This window comes from Uranotaenia lowii, chromosome 3 (genome assembly GCF_029784155.1).
Source record: "Uranotaenia lowii strain MFRU-FL chromosome 3, ASM2978415v1, whole genome shotgun sequence".
NCBI classification, from domain to species: Eukaryota; Metazoa; Arthropoda; class Insecta; order Diptera; family Culicidae; genus Uranotaenia; species Uranotaenia lowii.
In genome coordinates this window covers 130,703,927-130,723,644 of record NC_073693.1, presented here as the reverse complement: position 1 = coordinate 130,723,644, position 19,718 = coordinate 130,703,927, and the positions used below count along the sequence as shown (strand labels likewise).

General features: G+C 34.4%; 1 protein-coding gene across 2 annotated transcripts in view; it reads right to left on the bottom strand.

Annotated features, from left to right (window-relative positions):
- Nucleotides 1–17,434, bottom strand: part of LOC129758738 (tyrosine-protein kinase RYK) — a 441,697-nt gene extending 424,263 nt beyond the window's left edge. For both annotated transcript variants that reach the window (XR_008740054.1, XM_055756340.1), the window contains exons 1-2: nt 17,066–17,434; nt 7,478–7,926 (exon numbers count right to left, since the gene is read on the bottom strand). The gene's annotated coding sequence lies outside the window, so the exon portion shown is untranslated. The remainder of the gene's footprint in view (nt 1–7,477; nt 7,927–17,065) is intronic.
- Nucleotides 17,435–19,718: the final 2,284 nt, after the last annotated feature.

The window sequence follows — 19,718 nt, the reverse complement described above, 5'->3', positions numbered from 1 at the left end:
TAGTAGAGTAGTTTTCTTCGCTTTTATTCAAAGTTCTTGAAGCAAAAGCGATGGGCTTGTCTCTACCTATTGCTCCTTGTGACAAGACTGCTCCAATGGCATACTTGGAAGCGTCTGTTGTCAGAATGAATGGGATGGTGAAATCTGGGTGAGCTAGAATTGCGCTACTCCCAAGAATTTCTTTGCATTTTTGAAAAGCTTTCAAGAATTCAGGAGTATGTTGGACTTTTTCATGTTTCCTGAGGCATTGTGTTAGAGGTTTAGTGATTTTACTGAAATCTCTAATGAACTTCCTATAGTAACCGATAGTTCCCAGAAAAGATTTTATATCTTTTTCTGTTTTGGGTACCGGCCAAGATTTTATTACATGAATTTTTTCGGGGTTCGGCATGACACCATCTTCATTCACTACGTGTCCCAAGAATGACACTTCTTTCTTTAGAAATTCACTCTTGTCGAGTTGAATTTTCAAATTTGCCTTTTTCAAAGCTGTGAAGATTCTGTCGAGGTTATTACAGTGTTCTTGAAGACTGTAACTGAAAACAATTATATCGTCCATATAGACGAGACAGATTACTCCTGCCAGTCCTGTTAAGACTGCGTTCATAGTCCTCTGAAATGTGGCCGGAGCATTTTTGAGTCCAAAGGGCATTCTAAGGTACTCGTAATGGCCATTTTCTGTGGAGAAGGCAGTCTTTTGTATATCTTTTTCATCCATTGGTATTTGATGAAAACCGGACGCTAAGTCAAGCGTGGTGAAGTATCTACTTCTACCTAGCTTGTCCAGGATGTCTGATATGTTCGGGATTGGAAATTTGTCGTCTATAGTTTTGTTGTTCAATTTCCTATAGTCTACGACAATTCTCCATTTTTGAGTGCCAGCAGCGTCTAACTTCTTTGGCACGACCCAAATTGGAGAGTTCCATGGAGATGATGATGGTCTTATTATGTTTTCAGTTAACATTTTTTGTATTTGCTTGCAGACTTCCTCTTTGTGACAATGAGGATATCTGTAGCTTTTCTGATATACAGGCAATTCATCAGTTGTTAAAATTTTGTGTTTCACAGCGTTTGTGGCACTGAGAGGTTCATTTTCTAAATGGAAAACATCTTGGTTTTCTTTAATGACCTTCAGCAAATTAGTCTTTTCCTCGGTGTTTAGATGATCAAGGCGAAGCTGATCAATCAGTTCCGTTAGGCGATTTGTGTCATTCGATAGTTCCATGATATTAAGTTCATTTTCAGTTAATTTTTGTTCAAAGTTGTTAACTGTTATCTCCAGAGGATAATCTAGTTTAACAAGTTGGTTTTCTTTTGAATTATTTCGAAGGGCAACGTTTGCTTTGTGTTCTTTTGCTTGGTAAAGTCCGGCACAAATGAACACATTAGGAGAAAGATTTATATCTTCTTCTAATAAAAAATCACCAGATGACTCGGATACTGGTATTTCTATATTATATATTGATTCGCCGGAGATTTCTTTCGAAAATGGCTCCGGGAATTTCTTGTGCATCTGTAACTTTGTACCAAGCACAATAAGGAGTTGTCTATGGTGTTAATTTTTGCTTGAAGTTCTTGAAGCGTCTCATAGCCTATGAGACCATGGAAAAATTTGTGAAAGTCAAATATATGGAATTTAAATGTTTTTCCCGTTAGATCTGGGAATGGGTTAAAATTTACGTATCGATCGATGGCGTGTGTGCCTGAAACGTTCGATACAACGGTTGGGATTTTCAACGGAAATGATTTTTTCACGAGTCTTGAACAAATATAATTTTTATTAGCGCCCGTATCTATGAGTAATTTTAGGTGAAAGCCTTGAATCGATGGTATTTGTACATATGGTATACAATTATTCGACTTTACCTTGGAAACGTCGATGACGTCTCCACTTGAAAATTTAGGTTGTCGGCCAAATTTTCTGGGTGTTCTGTTTCTAAAGAGTATGTGTTATAATTTTCTTGATTATAACTCGTGGAAGGGTAATAATCAAAATAGTTTTCGTAACAATCTTGCTGTTGTTGTTCTATGTTCCTCAATTCATTAATGTTTGCTTGTCTTGGGGGTACTGCGGGCACAAACCTATTCTTTTGTGGAAATGGTTGTCTTTGTGGATAGTTTTGTGGTCTGTTAATGTAGTTGACAAATTTAGATCTGATGGATCTGTTAGCATTTACCGTTTCCGGAGCTGGGAGAGCTCTCGGTGTTCGGGGGTTTGCTATGTCATTATTACGTGACATAAATTGCGGTGTATAATTCGGATTTTGAGAGTGTTGTACATACGGCATTGGTCGATGAGATGGATGCATTGGGGAATTATGCCTATATGTTGGCGGAGGAAATTGGAAATTCATAGGTCTAGGGGGACGTGCTGGGAGATTTGGTCTGTTTAATCCACTTTTACTTAGGTAATTTCTCTCTTCAACAGCAGTGTCAAAAGCTTGTTTAATTGTTCTAGGTTGCCTTGCTCGCACATTTCCTCCAATTGGTTCTTTTAGACCAGCCAGGAAAACTTGGAGTGCGTTTTCTTTGTGGGTCGAGTTTCGGTCTCTTTTGACGTTTTCGTCACTTGTTGATATGTTTGTATTATTTATCAACAAGGATAATAAATTTTGTACTTGTCCGAAAAACTGTTCTATAGAAAAATTTTGTTGGAGTTGGAAAAGTTCGCGCGTAAGGGTGACAGAATCGCGTTTATCGTTATAATAGGCTATAAGGTTTGCTTTGATTTCTTCCCAGTTGAGGGAAGTCCCATGTGTCTCTAAGACTTGGTCTGCTTCGTCAATAATTTTGTTTCTGATGGCTTGAAGCCAAATTTTTTCGAATGGTGTGTTTTTTATGGGTTCCATAAAAGGCAGGAAATGTTCGACGGATCTTATGAAACTGTGAAGTTTGATGGGGTTGCCATCAAATGGTTGTAGCTCTCTCACTGCTTGAGGAGTTTGAAGGGATTTTGTTATTTTCTCCGCTTGTTCAATTATTCTAAGACCTTCCATGTTCGAATTTTGATTTTGGTTTAGTGGTAACGGGTTAGGAGGAGGTGGTGGAATAGGATTTTGGTTACTATTCATATCTGATTCGTTTGTTTCACGGTTTCTTAGGTTATATGGGTGGAAACGTTCCATCAACTCCTAAAACTCGGGAAAAGATTTTATTATTATTTGGATAATAATTTTTTTTTTTTTATATATTTAATTTGATTACTATTTTTTTAAATGTTTTTATTTTTTATGTTGTTCAGATTTCGACTGGTTTTTGTTGATGTGGTAATAATCCGAACACAGTCAATTTAAAAACAGATACCAACAATCTTAATGCAATGTACGCTAACATACTAAACAACCTGAAGAAACACAATTATAAAACAAAATCTCTCCCGAAAATTGTTAAAAACACAGATTCTCTCCCTCCAACACAAACAACAGACAACAATCAAACAGATACCCAACTGACAAACGCAAGCAACACTTCATTTTGAAAAAGCCGTTTGTTCAGTCTTTCAAAATCACCGTTGAAAAGTTCTGTGAGATAGTTTTAAATTTATCATAATTTTCTATTATTGGTAAGATTAGTTTAGAAATAACATTATAAAAATGTCAATTAACAAAATCTAACAGTTCGAGCAGGAAAATCTACAACTGGGCCAGACATTAGTCTTCACAAAAGCCACATAGAGATGACTATATTGTAAGTAGGACAAAACAGATTATGCTCAAATCCATTAACTCAACAAAATATGTACAACCTTGTAGTTTTCCCTGAGGATGAGACCAACCTAGTCTCGAAACGTTGGATGAAATAAAATAATCATCATTTCGAAAATAGACTGCAGTGCCGATTTCAGAAAAGAAAGTCAAACCACGTTTTTATTTTTTATTATTATTTTAATTATTATTATAACTTTTATATTTTCATATAATATTTTATATTAATTTGTTTTCGTGTTTTAGTATTTCAGGTTTTGATTAATTTTGAATATTGTAGTAAATCTAACGCGATATTTCGATATCGATATTCTTTTCGATATTTCTTAATATGCTTTTAACGACTGTCTACTTCTGCCACAGATATGCGCTCTGGGAGGTAGACAGTGTGCTTTCAACTGGGGAAATTCTTATTTGACCGATCGCATCTGCACACAGATATTCGCTCTGCTATGCGATCAGTTTCCTACACGGTACGAGATTAGCACTGTGCCGGTGGATTGACTAATAAGATTTGTTTCCCGCTAATGGAACCACAGATATGCGCTCTGTATGTTACTCATTAGCTAAATCGTCATATGAACGATTTTGTTTACTTGCACAACCGGACCGTGATGGAAATCATGGAAGGAATAAGGTACTTACATTAGGGCTGCTATGATGATGATTGGTGCCATCATTTGCTGTTCCTTTTTTTTTTTGTTTGAGTTTTTGTAATTTCAGCTGCTCGTTGATACGGGTAATTTTCACTTTCCCTTTTTTTTTTTTTTATGCACTGTATTTTTTCATCGGTTTTGATTAACCTTTCATATTTGTATATCCTTTCGTTTGTTTTTCACTTTCCCCTTTTTTATGTTTTTAGGCACTGTATTTTTTTCATCGGTTTTGATTAACCTTTCATATTTGTATATCTTTTCACTTGTTTTTCACTTTCCCCTTTTTTATGTTTTTAGGCACTTTTTTTTCATCGGTTTTGATTAACCTTTCATATTTGTATATCTTTTCATTTGTTTTTCACTTTCCCCTTTTTTATGTTTTTATGCACTGTATTTTTTCATCGGTTTTGATTAACCTTTCATATTTGTATATCTTTTCACTTGTTTTTCACTTTCCCCTTTTTTATGTTTTTATGCACTGTATTTTTTCATCGGTTTTGATTAACCTTTCATATTTGTATATCTTTTCACTTGTTTTTCACTTTGCCGTTTTTGCAGCAATAATTTTTTCTTTTCACTGTATATTTTTTCCGGAGGTAGTCGGCTCCGTACGACTGCGCCAGTTAAACGTTTCGGGATCGCGGATACGTTTTTAAAAAATAACAACCGAACAATTTGAAGTTAAACTAAAGACTGATTTTATTTTCTATCGTAAACCTAAGCTAAACTCCCTATCGAGGCGGCGGCGCACGATTGTGCTTATCCGGCAGTTCCCAGGTGCTCGTTCGATGCTTGTCCGTTCCTGTCCGTTCTTGGTTGTTTCTCAGGTAGGCCAGGTAACCTGAGCGTTTCTATCCGGTGCACGTTCTAGGACGATCGGACGATGTTCGATCGGACTTTGATGCGGAATGTGCTGACGCTAGGTCTGCAACTACGGCGTGTGTATTTCTCCTGTTGTTGTTGACTATGTTCGATTTGACTTTGGAGTAGGACAATGTGTTGATGCAATTTTGGCGTATGTTGTTCCATGCGGTTGGGTTCCACGGTTTTGGATAGAACCGGGTTGCGTTGTTAACTTATATATATATATATATATATATATATATATATATATATATATATATATATATATATATATATATATATATATATATATATATATATATATATATATATATATATATATATATATATATATATATATATATATATATATATATATATATATATATATATATATATATATATATATATATATATATATATATATATATATATATATATATATATATATATATATATATATATATATATATATATAGATAAAATCTTTCTCAAAATAAATACATCTCTTATTAAAAATGGGATTAAACAATTATTTTTATTGCTTTTTTATGCACTGCTAGTATTCAATAATTATTTTACAATTTTAATATAAATTGGATACCGAATACAGCCGCTTATTTTGAAAGAAATGGTTAGCACGAAAGTTTGCTGTTATTTTCAGTTATTTAAATTGCTGGTATTTTTTTGGAAAGTCAGCGAGGTTTCCAGCAAATAAAAATGCAAATTTCACAGGTGAACAGATGAACAAGATAAACCTTTAAAAGTGTGTTAAGTCCCAACAACCATTTTAACAATTTGATGTTTTTCGCTGAGCCACCAGATGACTTTAAGTGCATCGGAGTGAACTACCAAAAAGAAAATTCAATGTAAACAAAAGCAAATACAAGCGACTAGTCAGTTTTGAAGGGGTCATATCAGGGAATTGTCATAGTATTTTTTTATCGCAGAGATACTTGAAGAGTTTGGACAAAATTATTGATGTAGTTTCGAAACACATTTGGAGATTGATAAATTTTAATCTATAACTTTTCATTCGAAATTGCATGAAAAACTATATGCAGTACAATAATAAATAGAGAAGTCACTCATGAAAGTGCATTATGCATTAAATTCTTACTACTACGTGGGGACGTTCGTCAGTAATGATTATATTGGAATGAACATAGCTAGGTTATGTTCTTTTGACTCCGATGACCTTTCAAAAAGTATTAAAACTTAATTAGGACTGTTTGCTATTTCGGCAGTGTCTGAAGTAAATTACGATGATGCAATTTGCACCTTAAACTAGCTCTAATTTTCTTGAACTATTCAATAATTTTAAATTGTACAATCTTTTGAAGTACAGATGGTTAATTTATTTATTAGTTTATATACACTTGCACCCTTTTTTGTTTTATTTTTAAAAGAGCTACCTAGGAACAGTGCCATCTAATGCGCCGTTGAAAGTTTTAAATCAAGCAATAAAAAGACACTGTTTCCATCAATTTTTAGCAGTTTCTTAAAAGAAAGGTAATTGAAATTTCGAACAATTTTCTGAAGATTTTTTGCTCGAGCCTGTACATCTGTTCATATTTGATTACAACTATTTCTGACACCGCTAAATGAAGTCTTGGAGTATTTGATGTTAAGAACTTTGTTAACACGTTCGTCGCCACGCTCATTTTGGTAGTTTTGCTAGCCGGGCCCAAAAAATTTTTCAGAGAGAGAAAGCAAAGAGGGAGAACTCCCATATTTGAAACGTGTGGCGAAGCTGAGCGGTTAACTCAAGTAAGAGAGCGTCACCTGCTTTTTGATGTGACGGGGCCCCCCAGGAAATACACCCGTCTGCCGAATATGGGTGACGTGGCGACGAACGTGTTGAAGACTTCAAAAAGATTTTACTTATGATTTGAGAAACATCAAAAATTCAATTACGGTTAAAATATCTTCAAAAAACCGTATTTTGAGAGATTTCGAAAAATAAGCAATTAGAAAGCTTCTATAACTTTGTTCTTAGAAGTCAATTTTACTCGCGATCTACGGGAAAGTTGATAATTGAATTTTGGATCTCCAAATCTTTGTAATCCTTTACAGTTTTGCCAAAAAAGTGCACAAATTGATTAAATGAATTTCTATTCGTTTTCCAAAGCTAAATCGGAATCACGAGCTGCCAGAAAAAAATTTGATTGCATATTTGGAATCAGCGCCCCAATTTAGTCTTAATCAGTTCTTAAGTTCTTGGCACTTTGAAAAAATCTAAATTTTGTTGCCTTGTGTTATAATTAAACTCACCTTAAAACGATGCTGTGCGTCATTTATCGCACAAAACCACACCAGCTTATGTTCGTTCAGTTCCAATATTTCACTGCATCCAAAACCAAAATTGCTCGCGGCTACTGCTGCTTGCTGATCAAACTCACTCAGCATCCCAAAGCGATGATGACGAACGCGCATCAAGTGGTGGTCAAGCTTTTAAGCATTAATCCATCGTCAGTAGTAGCCCCGCAAAACGCGAATCCCACCAACATCATCATCAACCAACTTGCGCCATCCACCAACACTTTAATCATCACACTGATATTTTCATCACTCGGCGACAGGTTCTCGGTCAAAATTTACCGCACCGTTCAAATTGACGGTCGCCATGTACACATTCACCTGCGTGCTCGGCATGCATTCGGGGGGTCATGAATATTCAACCCCACCACCTAAAAGGGGGTCTGTTCCGCAGAAAGCTTTCACTGGAATAAAATTTGAATATTTAATTGTAATCATTTCGGGTGCATTTGCACTATTGCCCGGGATGGTTTTTCACCGATTTTTCTCGCTCCCTCTTTTGAGATTGGGATTGATGCAAGCCTGCCAGCCACCCACTCACATTCCAAACGAATCACACCATTCAATATTAATTTTTATCATTCCATTCAGGTTCAGTCCATCGCGGGTTGGTGGATTGTGACGTGATGAGCTCCCTAGGGATCACAACTTTATCCTTTTGTTTTCGCTCCTAATTTGATATTGATTTAACGCAAACGTGGGGATTCATGATTAATGTGCATATCAACTGTGGATTCGTTTCCAGTTTTTTTTCTTCTTCATATTATTTTACCGGTCAAGTTCTCTTTTGCCCATCCACCCACAATGAGGCTGCTGTGCGATAAGTTCATTATTATTTTGCGGGTAAAACTTTCCCCGGTAACCGCAAGAACTGCGGCATGTGATCCGAAACCAATCGTAATTAAGGATAACAATTCGTTGAAGTGAACAATCCTCCGTCATTGTTATTAAGTTGCAATTTTTCATTTTAATTAATACAATTTGGCGCAAAGTAATAAATTTAATGTTTTTTTTACCCAGAAATCATCGATCCATTCGGCACTCATCGGAAAAGTTCAATGCATAATTATTACTTTATGTACCTGTTCAATTGAATATAAGCAATGTTAACTCAGCGTTATCGAGGTAACGAGTGGATTGTGCAATATGGTAATTTTGTGATAAATTTGCTTCCGGTGGAAATTAATTTCAATAATAATTTGCAAGGATGGGGGTACTCGTTATGCGGTTTTAATTCGATTAATTCAAATGGATCATTAAATTTCCATTGGGATCTGCACAGCCATGATTAAAACGTTTATCATTATTCCGTGTCATTCACTTTAAGTAAGAATGGCTACTATTTTAATCGATTCGTGATCAATCAACAAAACGCCCCTCCATTTTGAGATTTTTCAATCAATCTTCCAATATTTCAAGCAAAACAAAACAAAATGCTCAACATGATTAAATTTTACACTACACCATCAAGGTCAAACAATAGACATTTTTCAGCATAAGATTTATATTATCAATAACTTTTTGACAAGAAGTTAACGATATTTCCAAAACCTTATGTATACTACATAAAGGAAAATGGAAATTCGTTTTCTATTACAAAATGCTATTATTTATGTAATTTAAGAAAGAACTATCTAAAACTATCTTTTTCTGTCCTTGTACCTAACATTATAATGAAATGAAAAGCTTTTTTACACTTTAAGATAACAAAAAGATAATGTTTCGTAGTTAAATCTCGGAAAAACTTCGTTGCTGTAATTTACACAAAATTATTGAACTAAATTTGGGGTTGATAGACAATAATGATGGTATATTAAATTCAGTAAGAGAGACTGGGGATACCTGATTCCTTCGCTGTATTCGAAACTTTTAGAATCCACTTTGTCTAACACTTATTCACTGTGAAATGAGAACTAAAACGGTACAAAATAGTCAACAGACTTTTGATCTTTGGATTTTGTAAGATTTTTGCGTAGGGTCAGAGCATCCTGAATTAAGGATCAAATTTCCCTGAGTAATCGATAAGGTATCCTCTTACTTAGAAAATATCACAAATTTTTTCGTCTTACAAAAATGCTTCTAGTTCACCTACGAATTCATGTTTCTAATTAACTTTTGGAGCATATAAACTTGAAATTACAAGCTGACAGAAAATGCAAAGACGACGACGAGTTGCTAAATTCTTTTCAATAAGAAAAGGGAATCAAGTATCCCCACTCTTCCTAATCATTGATTATAAAATCATTTCAGGAATATTTGGCATTCTAGCATAACCTGGATGACCCGGTATGCTTTGCGGCACCATCCAAAAGCTGATAGTTTTTTTCAAAATTATTCAGATTCTGAAGAACTGTTTCAAATGATGAGCTTCAGTTCGAATGCTCGAGTTTGAATGTCGAGTAAATTTAGTTTTTAATTTATTCCTGATTCGGAATTGATTGTGTTTGGGTTATTTGCCAATCGCTACACAGCTGAGCACATGATTTTTTTTTTCTCCAATATTTTGGTCATTTCAATCGAGCTTGCTCAATTTTTATGTCTATTGTTCTCAAACAGGATTGGTAAACAAGATTCAAAAGTTCAAGTTTTCAAAATAAGTGACAACAAAATTTAAACAATCTTCAAAATCAAGTTGTCTGTGCCCCATAGTTGCACAGACAAATTTGATGTCATGCCTAATATTGTCAGATTTTTACAATATTTGCTAAATTTAACAAGCCTGTTAGGGCATATAGTCTTAGCCACTGGCCCTTACAACTCGAACTGCGATGCAGTTCAAGTAGAGAAAGAAGAAGAAGAACAAGCCTGTTAAAGGCTCAGCCACAATTTTGTCTGAGGAGCTGATATCTTTGACGGAAGCTTATTATGGTAATTTCTTCTTCTATTGCAATACAATTTGAAGACGGTCTCTTTTGAAGGGGGTCTTTCATTTAAACCGTTCAATGCACAATGGGAAAATTGGGACCCAAAATCTGAATAATTCGATGGTGTTGGTTTGAGAGTTTCTCAGAAATTCTTAAATGATATCGGATCCAACCAAAATGAGTGAATTGTTATTGGATCTTATTCACCCAGTACTGACCTATTCTTCATTTTGATTTTTATTTTCCAAGCAGTCTGAAATTTTAAGTCTATGAAATTGTTTGCAATCAACTATATTAAAGGTCCTTTAACACTTCAAATATTTTAAAGTGGACTATTTACAAATGACACATAAAAACTTTATGAGTATAAAAAATTAAATCATTTGTAAAAGAAATATTTACAAATGAAAAGATAAAATGACGCGATCTGACCCCAGCCCCTCCCCCTGCCATTTATAAAACAGTTGCTTTGCTTACTTAAAAGTTGATCGAACGCATCAAGCCGTTTTCGAATAAAAAATCTCAAAATCGTCTATAATTTCAATAATTCAAATCACAAAAAAACCAACGGAAAAATAAAGGAATTCTTTTAACATGTTGTATATATGCAGTTTTGAATATAACATTGTTTGATGGATAAAGTGTAAACTCTGACAACTTTTACAAAATAATTAAATACTAATAAATGGATATGTTTTATTGCAATTTCCCTAAATCGTTTTAAAGCCTACAAATACTGCTTCATTATGTAGATAAAGTGAATCCGTTTATATTCAATGGAGTTTTTTTTCAAAAAAAGATCAAAACGGTCACAAATAAATCAATGTATAAAGGAAATATGCTTTGAAAACTGTCTTGATCCACCAGATGATCGAATGTTTACAAATCGAAAAAAATTTAGTTCATGTTATTTCCATTATTCATAATTTTTAAAAACATCCAAATTTTTCGAAATAAAAAATATAAAAGATTATTTTTCAATATTGAAATCTAGATTGCGAGAAATAGTAGTAACTTTTACGTACTTTTCCTCAATATGTTGTTATGTGAGTGCGAGTCAAATTAAGGAAAAAAAAAAAGTAGAAAAACATACTGACAATTTAAGATTGAACCAGATGGAATAACGAAATATCTTTTTGCAAGTGTACCAAAATTTGAAGGCTGTAACGAATGGTTCAGAATATTTTGAAATTTTGTAACGTAAATTCAGCTCACAGCTCTGTTGTGTTTCAACTGAGTGAATTCACGTCGCAACTTTAAAGAGGCATAACTTTGATTTTTGTTGCTCAATTAGTTAGCTATGTACATCAAGTTGCGGATTTCAAATTCGTTTACAACTTGTTCTGATTCGTTGGTATTCAATTCTCTCAAAGAGATTAGGGAATTAAGATGATATCAGGTCCTATCGGCTTCCGAGAAATTTAAGGAACAAATCACTAGCACCAAAAAAGCATTGACGAAATAAGATCCAAACTCAGATCTATCATGTAATCTTTTACAAAAAAAAAATCTAATCAGTATGCGTCAATATTTTTGTTCACATCAAAGATTTGTTGCGTAGATTAAATTTTGTTTTAAGTCGGGGATAGCAAAGCTTTTACAACTCCACATTATCGTTATTTAGTAGGAAAAACCGGTGTTTAGCGGACAAAAGTAGCTGAAAAAGTCCTGTATCGGTTAAACGGTTCCAAAATAGAACGCCAAGAACCTGTAGTGGTTCTTGAACAAGATCAGCATTTCCGGTTAGATTTTGGTTTTCCGGTAACGATTCTGGGTGAACTTATCACTTCTCATTTTTCTCCCCAAAAAAGGGTCTCACATCATTCAAAGTCTGGCACCCAGTTTTCATCAATATAAAAATAATTTTTGGCTAAAGAAACGTTTTATTTTAAATTTTAACGTGGTTTAGTTGATCGCATGAAAAAATTTGTAAGATTTAAAACTTGAATGCAAGTTGAAAGCTTGAATACTTTTTCGCTGAGTGGCAGCACCTTACACAAACGAGTCGATGTCCCAGACTACTTGTTCGAAAAACTATTCAGCCGAGTATCTTAATAGAATAAAATATCTTTGATGCTTTGTACTGAAGTCAAAAATGATCAATCGGGGTCTTGCACAGTGAATAAGTAGAAGTAGAAGTAAGCCGTTGGGAAAACGAAAGTGACAGCTTCATGTAAAATGAATACGGATCGAAGGAAGAAAGTATTTTTTTTTATTATTTATGAAAACTATTGAAAAACTTCTGCTGTACAGCACATTTTTAAAGAAGTCAGTATATTTATTTACTTGTTTGTAAGTATGTTTTCTGATTTCAAGTGAGGTATGCTGAAAAAAACGAAGATTCTTTTGTTGATTTCACCAATTTCAGTTTCTTCAAAGTTTTTTTCACGACGGAAGCACTTGATTTCATCTTCCTGATTAAAAACCCTATAAATTTGCCTACCTATCTGGGGGAACCGTACTTCATAGATAGTTTTTTTTAAATTTTGCATTGCTTCTTTTCGGACTTATCTTCATTTAAATATCCACATAATCATTTCCTCTTGTAAACATATGATTCAAAACATACCAATTGACTCTTTTTAGGAGAAAATGCGCATACATTCCCAGAAAATACAACTTTTTAGATAAATTTTGCTTATTCTGCTTTTAAAAACTTTGAATGTGTGCCTATCAGACCTATTGTATGCAAAGTTACCGAAATAAATTTTATGTTTTTGGGGAGAAAATAATCTGACTTTCTGCGAATTTAACCCAAAAATTCTTTGATGGTTTTTTGTGATGGAAATAGCATTGATTTCTTGAAAAAGTCATGAAAAATTGTGCCTTTTTCACATTTCACTTGAGAAAAATTAATTAACATTACCAATCCTATTATGTTTATCCAAAACCAAATAGGGGAGAGACGAGCTAAATGCGCATATTCAGGTAAGTACTCATTTTCTCCCATATTCCAATAGAAAGGAGTCTGAAAACTATATGCACATGTGTGGACATCTGTTTTCCATACGCTCAAGCAATTTATCTGTTAAAATCTCTAACAGTTTTTGTGAAAATAATTTCATAATAAAAGAAGTCAAAATAGCCGATTTCCGAAACTGATTTTAGCTATATTCCATTTACGCTTGCAATATTTTGATATTATTTAATTGAAAATGGTAGAAACGGGTGTGAATGCTGAAATTTTGTCAAAATTTTAGTTATCACTAGTTCTTTTGCATGAAACATTGTTAGGTATGCCATATGACCATATTTCAAAGTAATATTTTGTTTGGATCGTATTTTTATCGGATCAGTATTAAGCTCTTTTATTTTCACTGTTCAATTGTGATTCTGGCGTATATTTAATGTTTCAATGATAAAAGTAAAAAAAATTATAAGACTTATCTATTTTTCCTTGATATATTTAGGCATTTGACCTGCCTGATATGGGCAACCAAAACCTGTCTCTTATTCCAATATATGATCATTTACAACTATGCCAAAAGCTTCAACTTGTCGAATTTCCGATTTACAGATGAATATGAAAGAATAATCATTAAAAATTTTGTTTGCAGATTCTGTACGCATGGTAATTAAAGCTCAATATATTTTAACAAAACTATGTTATGATATTTTGAATCTCCACGTCTCAAAAGTGACCGATCACAATACAAGCACCTAAAACTTTTTAGTGACCAAATCAAACACCTTTGAAAGGAAATTTAATTTTTCGACTGTTTACTTAGAGAGAGTTGGGTGAACGTCTCTAAATATTTATCTCAGCTATGTTTTGAGATAAAAATCTCAACCCAAATGTCATCGTCGTCACTTTGCGTAAGCATATACACTGCCGGCCAAAAGTTTGGGATAACCCGCTTAAAAACATGCAAATTTTGATCGTTCATATCTCAGCCATCTTAGGACATATTACAAATCTTCTGATATCATTTGAAAGATAAAGAGCAATAGCTATTTCGGAGATATTTTGCCCATAAATAAAGTTTTAGTTTCGCACCTAAAACTTAACCTGAAGGTAGAACATTTTTAAAAAATCGCACTCAATATTCAAAGCCGATCATCTCGCGATAGGGAGGACCAAATTTCAAAATTTGAGTTGCATTAGAATCCTGATCCTATACTTCTCAAAACACAAGCAAAAAATTTTGTGCAAAAATTTAAGAATGTACTTTTAATTAATAAAATAGATACTTAAGTTATCGTCCAAAAGTTTGGGATCACCCCTAGTATGGTGCATCGGCCAAAAGTTTGGGATCATTCTTTTAAAAACATGCAAATTTATCTCATTCATATCTTTCTCATCTAACATCGTTTTGCAGATCTGAAGGGTGCATTTGAAAGCTTAGGAATTGTTGTTTGTTCATAAATTCATTAAAAAATTATATTTTAAATCCATAACCATAAAAAATTCACAATCATTAGTGTGAATTTTCAAAAAACAATTAATTTCAAGTAAATTTTTTATGGTTATCACTTTAAAATATAATTTTTTAATGAATTTATGAACAAACTACAATTCCTAAGCTTTCAAATGCACCCTTCAGATCTGCAATACGATGTTAGATGAGAAAGATATGAATGAGATAAATTTGCATGTTTTTGGCCGATACACCATACTGAGGGGTGATCCCAAACTTTTTGACGATAACTTAAGTGTCTATTTTATTAATTAAAAGTACATTCTTAAATTTTTGCACACAATTTTTTGATTGTGTTTTGAGAAGTATAGAATAAGGATTCTAATGCAACTCAAATTTTGAAATTTGGTTCACCCTATCGCGAGATGATTGGCTTTGATTATTGAGTGCGATTTTTTTAAAATGTTCTAACTTTAGGTTAAGTTTTAGGTGCAAAACTAAAACATTATTTATGGGCAAAATACCTCCAAAATAGCTATTGCTCATTATCTTTCGAATGAGATCAGAAGATTTGCAATATGTCCTAAGACGGCTGAGATATAAACGATCAAAATTTGCATGTTTTTTAGTGGGTGATCCCAAACTTTTGGCCGGCAGTGTATTTCTAATTGTTTTACTATTTATGTACGCATCATATGCTTCTTTTACTCAACTAGCTTAAAAACAATAAACCTACATAATTTAACAAGCACCCCAAAATTGCATCGTTGGGAAACCTTAAGTTCATAACAAAAACATGCTCACAGGTTCATTATCTCAGTTATGTCTTGCACTTTCACATGGAAAGGGAATTTTTCATTAATAACCAATTTGTCTTACGAGTTTGTTTGAATTAAGATTAAGTTCCTCTGAATCAAGGCTCAAGTCTTCTTTAACTTAAAAAATATCACCATTTCTATTTCCTCGACGATAACGCATCGAATTCATCTGCAGAATCAGGAACCGTTCTTATTATTGAAGCATATAAATTTGGAAAAACATGCTGCCAGAAAATACTAAAGACGATGAATTTATATTTTTTAAACAAAGGAGGAAAGAAAACAAAGAAAAATATCGAGTCTCCGTGGACAACATAACACCGTCTCGTCTCCTCCATTTATTTCGCTATTCAAAACTCTTTAATTTTGTTAAATGATACTGCAATCCCTATCTTAGAAAGGAGATCTGCAGGCAAAGACGTGTTGGGATTTATCTTAATTTCTTTTCATATGATCTCATCAAGCATTCCTGTTTGAGATCGATATTTGATCCGACTTTTTGTTTTTCAAATATTCTAAATCAATGAGACGTGTGGGTCAATGTGGCCATGGGTCGAATGAATTTTAGGAGTTATATTCATCAAGTTACATATGTCGTGAGGCGGAAAACTGTGCAAATAAAAAAAATTAAATAAATAAATCATTCATATTTGTTTGCTAAGTCACCGTCTAACATCATTCACTGATACACAAAAATGTGTTCGATACGAATCCAGAGTTGATTGCACTTTTATCACTGATTGCGGTTTATCCTTCAAGATCAGTTCCGTAACAAATAACGCTAATCGTTTAATCGATTCCGAAACGGCCAATTATCCTTTTCCTCTGCGGAGTGAGCAGAAAAACCACAGAAACGCTGTCAAGCAGTTGGTAGTATTCCATGCACCTGTCATCTTTAAAGGCAACAGCAGCAGTTGGTTGGTAATCCATTTGAAATCCCAAAGCTCACGCTCGGGTTCGGTGGTTAAACACAAACAGGTAGCTCCGATGCTCTGATAGCGCCGACCCCTGTTCAGAAAAATAAACCGGAATTTGATCCCTCACCCACCCCCAACTTCGACGAAACCAACCGATGCAATGGTGGTTAATATGGCAATCAGCATCGGAGCCCACCAAATGCCTCACGTTCTTTACACAAGCTTTGCTCCCGGAATAAGGACGAGACGCCTGACGCCCGACTCCGATTTCGTTGCGGCATTTGATGTGGGAGCTTTAAATTATTAATTCACCACACGACGACACACCCACGATGGCACACGACATTCAGGAAAGCTTTCTGACCCCATCTTCTTTCTTCCTTGACGGTGTCCCAGATTGTGAACGACATCAACATCAACTCCATCCAGGTCGTTACCGGAAGGAGACACACAACACGTGCACTGCATATGTTCCGATTTTTGGGTATCCCAATTTTTTGTTGCTTGCTTTCACGTTTTATCGCTGAGGGCTCTTGACCATCCCGAACAGAAGAGGGAAAACCAAAATATTTCCACCAAACTATACCGTGCTCCACCAAAAAAGTCAGCCGACAAAATCGACTGCCAAGAAGCAGTTCCACTCCACGAGGCTTCAGAACCACCAACGATATTTGGGGCGAAGCAGTAGACGGCCCGCAGACAGGCGATGACAGTTTCGCACAGTTGTTCCGGTTTCCACGCCTTTACGCTTCGGCTGTACTTCCTGTCAGAGTTTGCCAGAGAGGGCACGCTTTTTTATCCTTCTTTAAAATCCTGGCACTCCCGCTGCTGCCTGCTGGATGCTACAGTTCATGTATCCTTTCTTGTGACAAGCCAAATGGCCAACAACAACCGACGACCGATACCGGGGACGATAGCGACTTTGACCAAGACCGGGGGAATACAACCCTTCGAAGCAAACACCGAACCGAAACTGACGGAACATTCCGACCGACAGGGAAGCAAGGCTTGCTAAAAACTGTGGAAGTTTCCTTCGAAGGAACCGTTGTTTAAACCGGTTCAAAATGCTAACACCGAGGGTGGTTTTACGAAGTGTCCCTTAAAAATAATCTATCATTGAAACACGGAGAACTACTTCTCTTAAAGAATTTGTTTCCTGATAGTTGGGATTTTTGAATAACTCTTACCCACAGCCGGAACCATGTTTGAATTATAGGTGAAGAAACAAATTATTCAATGTATACCTTTAATCAGAGAGATCCGTCAACTTGAGTATCAGGCAACACTTTTTAAAAGTATATGTTTACAGTAATATTAAGTTTAAATTAAAAAATAAATACCCAAAAACATGCATTTTTCACATTACCCTTCAAGTAACATTGCCAGATTGCCCGGTTTTATGCGGGTTTGCCCGAATATTTGATACAAACTTTGGGAACAGTCCGGCCCGGCCCGGTTGCCCGGATTTCATTGAAAAATGCCCGGATTTGGCCCGGATTTTTTCACTTTATTTGTCAAATCAAGAAAATTAAAAATAAATTGTGTTTTAAATTTTTTTATTTAGCCACCAAAACAAAAATTTGTAGGCAGATTTTAGAAAAATAAAAATGAAAGGTTTTTTCGTATCCCTAAATACGATCTAAAATCTGTTGATAAATTTTGATGAAAAAATTATTTTTTTCAATTTTTTAATCTTGATTTTTGTTGAGTAATTTCTGGGTTTTGACGAAATTTGCCCAGATATTGCCCGCCTTTTGGTCGTCAATTAAGAAATGAAATTCCCGGATTTTGCCAGGTTTTTATAGAAAATTGCCCGGTTTGTCCGGCCCAGATATGGTGTGAAAGAATTCTGGCCACCTTAGATTACGCCAACTGGCTTTTCTCCTGGCATCCAATTTTTTAAACAGTTTTATTGTAATCTTATAATAAATTCTTCTTTTAGCCCTGAAAGTTTTCCTTAAATTTGAATAAAACATTATCTTAACAGTGTTGCAAACGTATTGCTAAAGCTTCAATAAAACACATTCTTTCCGGTTTTTATAAGGGCTTTGGTACCTGTTTTAATAAAGCACTCAACGCTCTTTTAAAACTTGTGCTGAAGTTGAACAAACTGTTTTATTGGAACGTATACACGCTTAAACTTTTTTACCTCTTTTTGAGATAGTATAACCTTTTTTTTTGAAAGGATTCTGAGTGATGACGTTAAGAAAAACCAGCTCCCAAAAAGATATAAACTAACACAGCTAAATTCGTCAAAAAATAGAAACAAATTTGATGCATTCAAATTTCAAAAAAATCACAAATCTGTCCACATCATTAATCGCTGAATTCTAAGGGTTTGAATAAAAACACAAACTGTGAATAAATGTTTTTTTTTGTGATTCGATATCAATGTATCAGACAGTTAATTTGTCCTTGATTGAATAATATTTATTATATTAATTTTTTGAAGATTTTCTTCCATCTTTGAATACAGCATGATGGAATTTACAGTTCCGGAAACAATACCTGGAACCAATAATTGTTTCTGAAATTGAGAATTTAGTAAAAACTGCATAATTTCAGATGATGAAAATGACTGAATATTTTAAGAAAATCTTCAATTAAGTACTTTCAATGCGTTTTGCAGATGTAAATAAGAGCTTCCAATGAGATTTTGAATACGAATCAAGAAGAATCTATTTTTGAAGAAATTGGTTTTTGTGACAATTTGGTCCGTCCATTTCGAGGAGAATACCCAAGTAACCATAAGCACTAAAAACAAGCACCAATTCTGCTCTAACGTCAGCTATAGAGCTCGATTCTGTGCATCATATTAGCCCTGTGAGCCAGGTTTGGCGAAATTAACTTCTGCTTTAGTGCAGAAACTAGTATTATTACCCTATAAAAGCACTGTGCTATGCTAAGTTGATGCTATATGGTTGGCGAGCAAAATGCTGGGAAAATGCAAATGGCGTTCAAATAAGGTACAACCATGTGGGTAAAACTTTTTTTTTATTTTTTTGGCTTTATTTTTCTGCCATGATGATGAATTTGGCTTATGTTGATATTCGCTTATGCAAATTAAGGAGATCTCTTGAGTTGAATTTCTTCATGATTTTTTTTATTTTTATTTTTTTTTTTTTCATTTTTCGGGTGAAGATCACCTGGCATCGAACTCATGACATCCATGGATCGGACATATTTGAATCAAATTTCTGGTAATCGGTGCCCTAAATTTGCATTTTTTTCAGCATCAA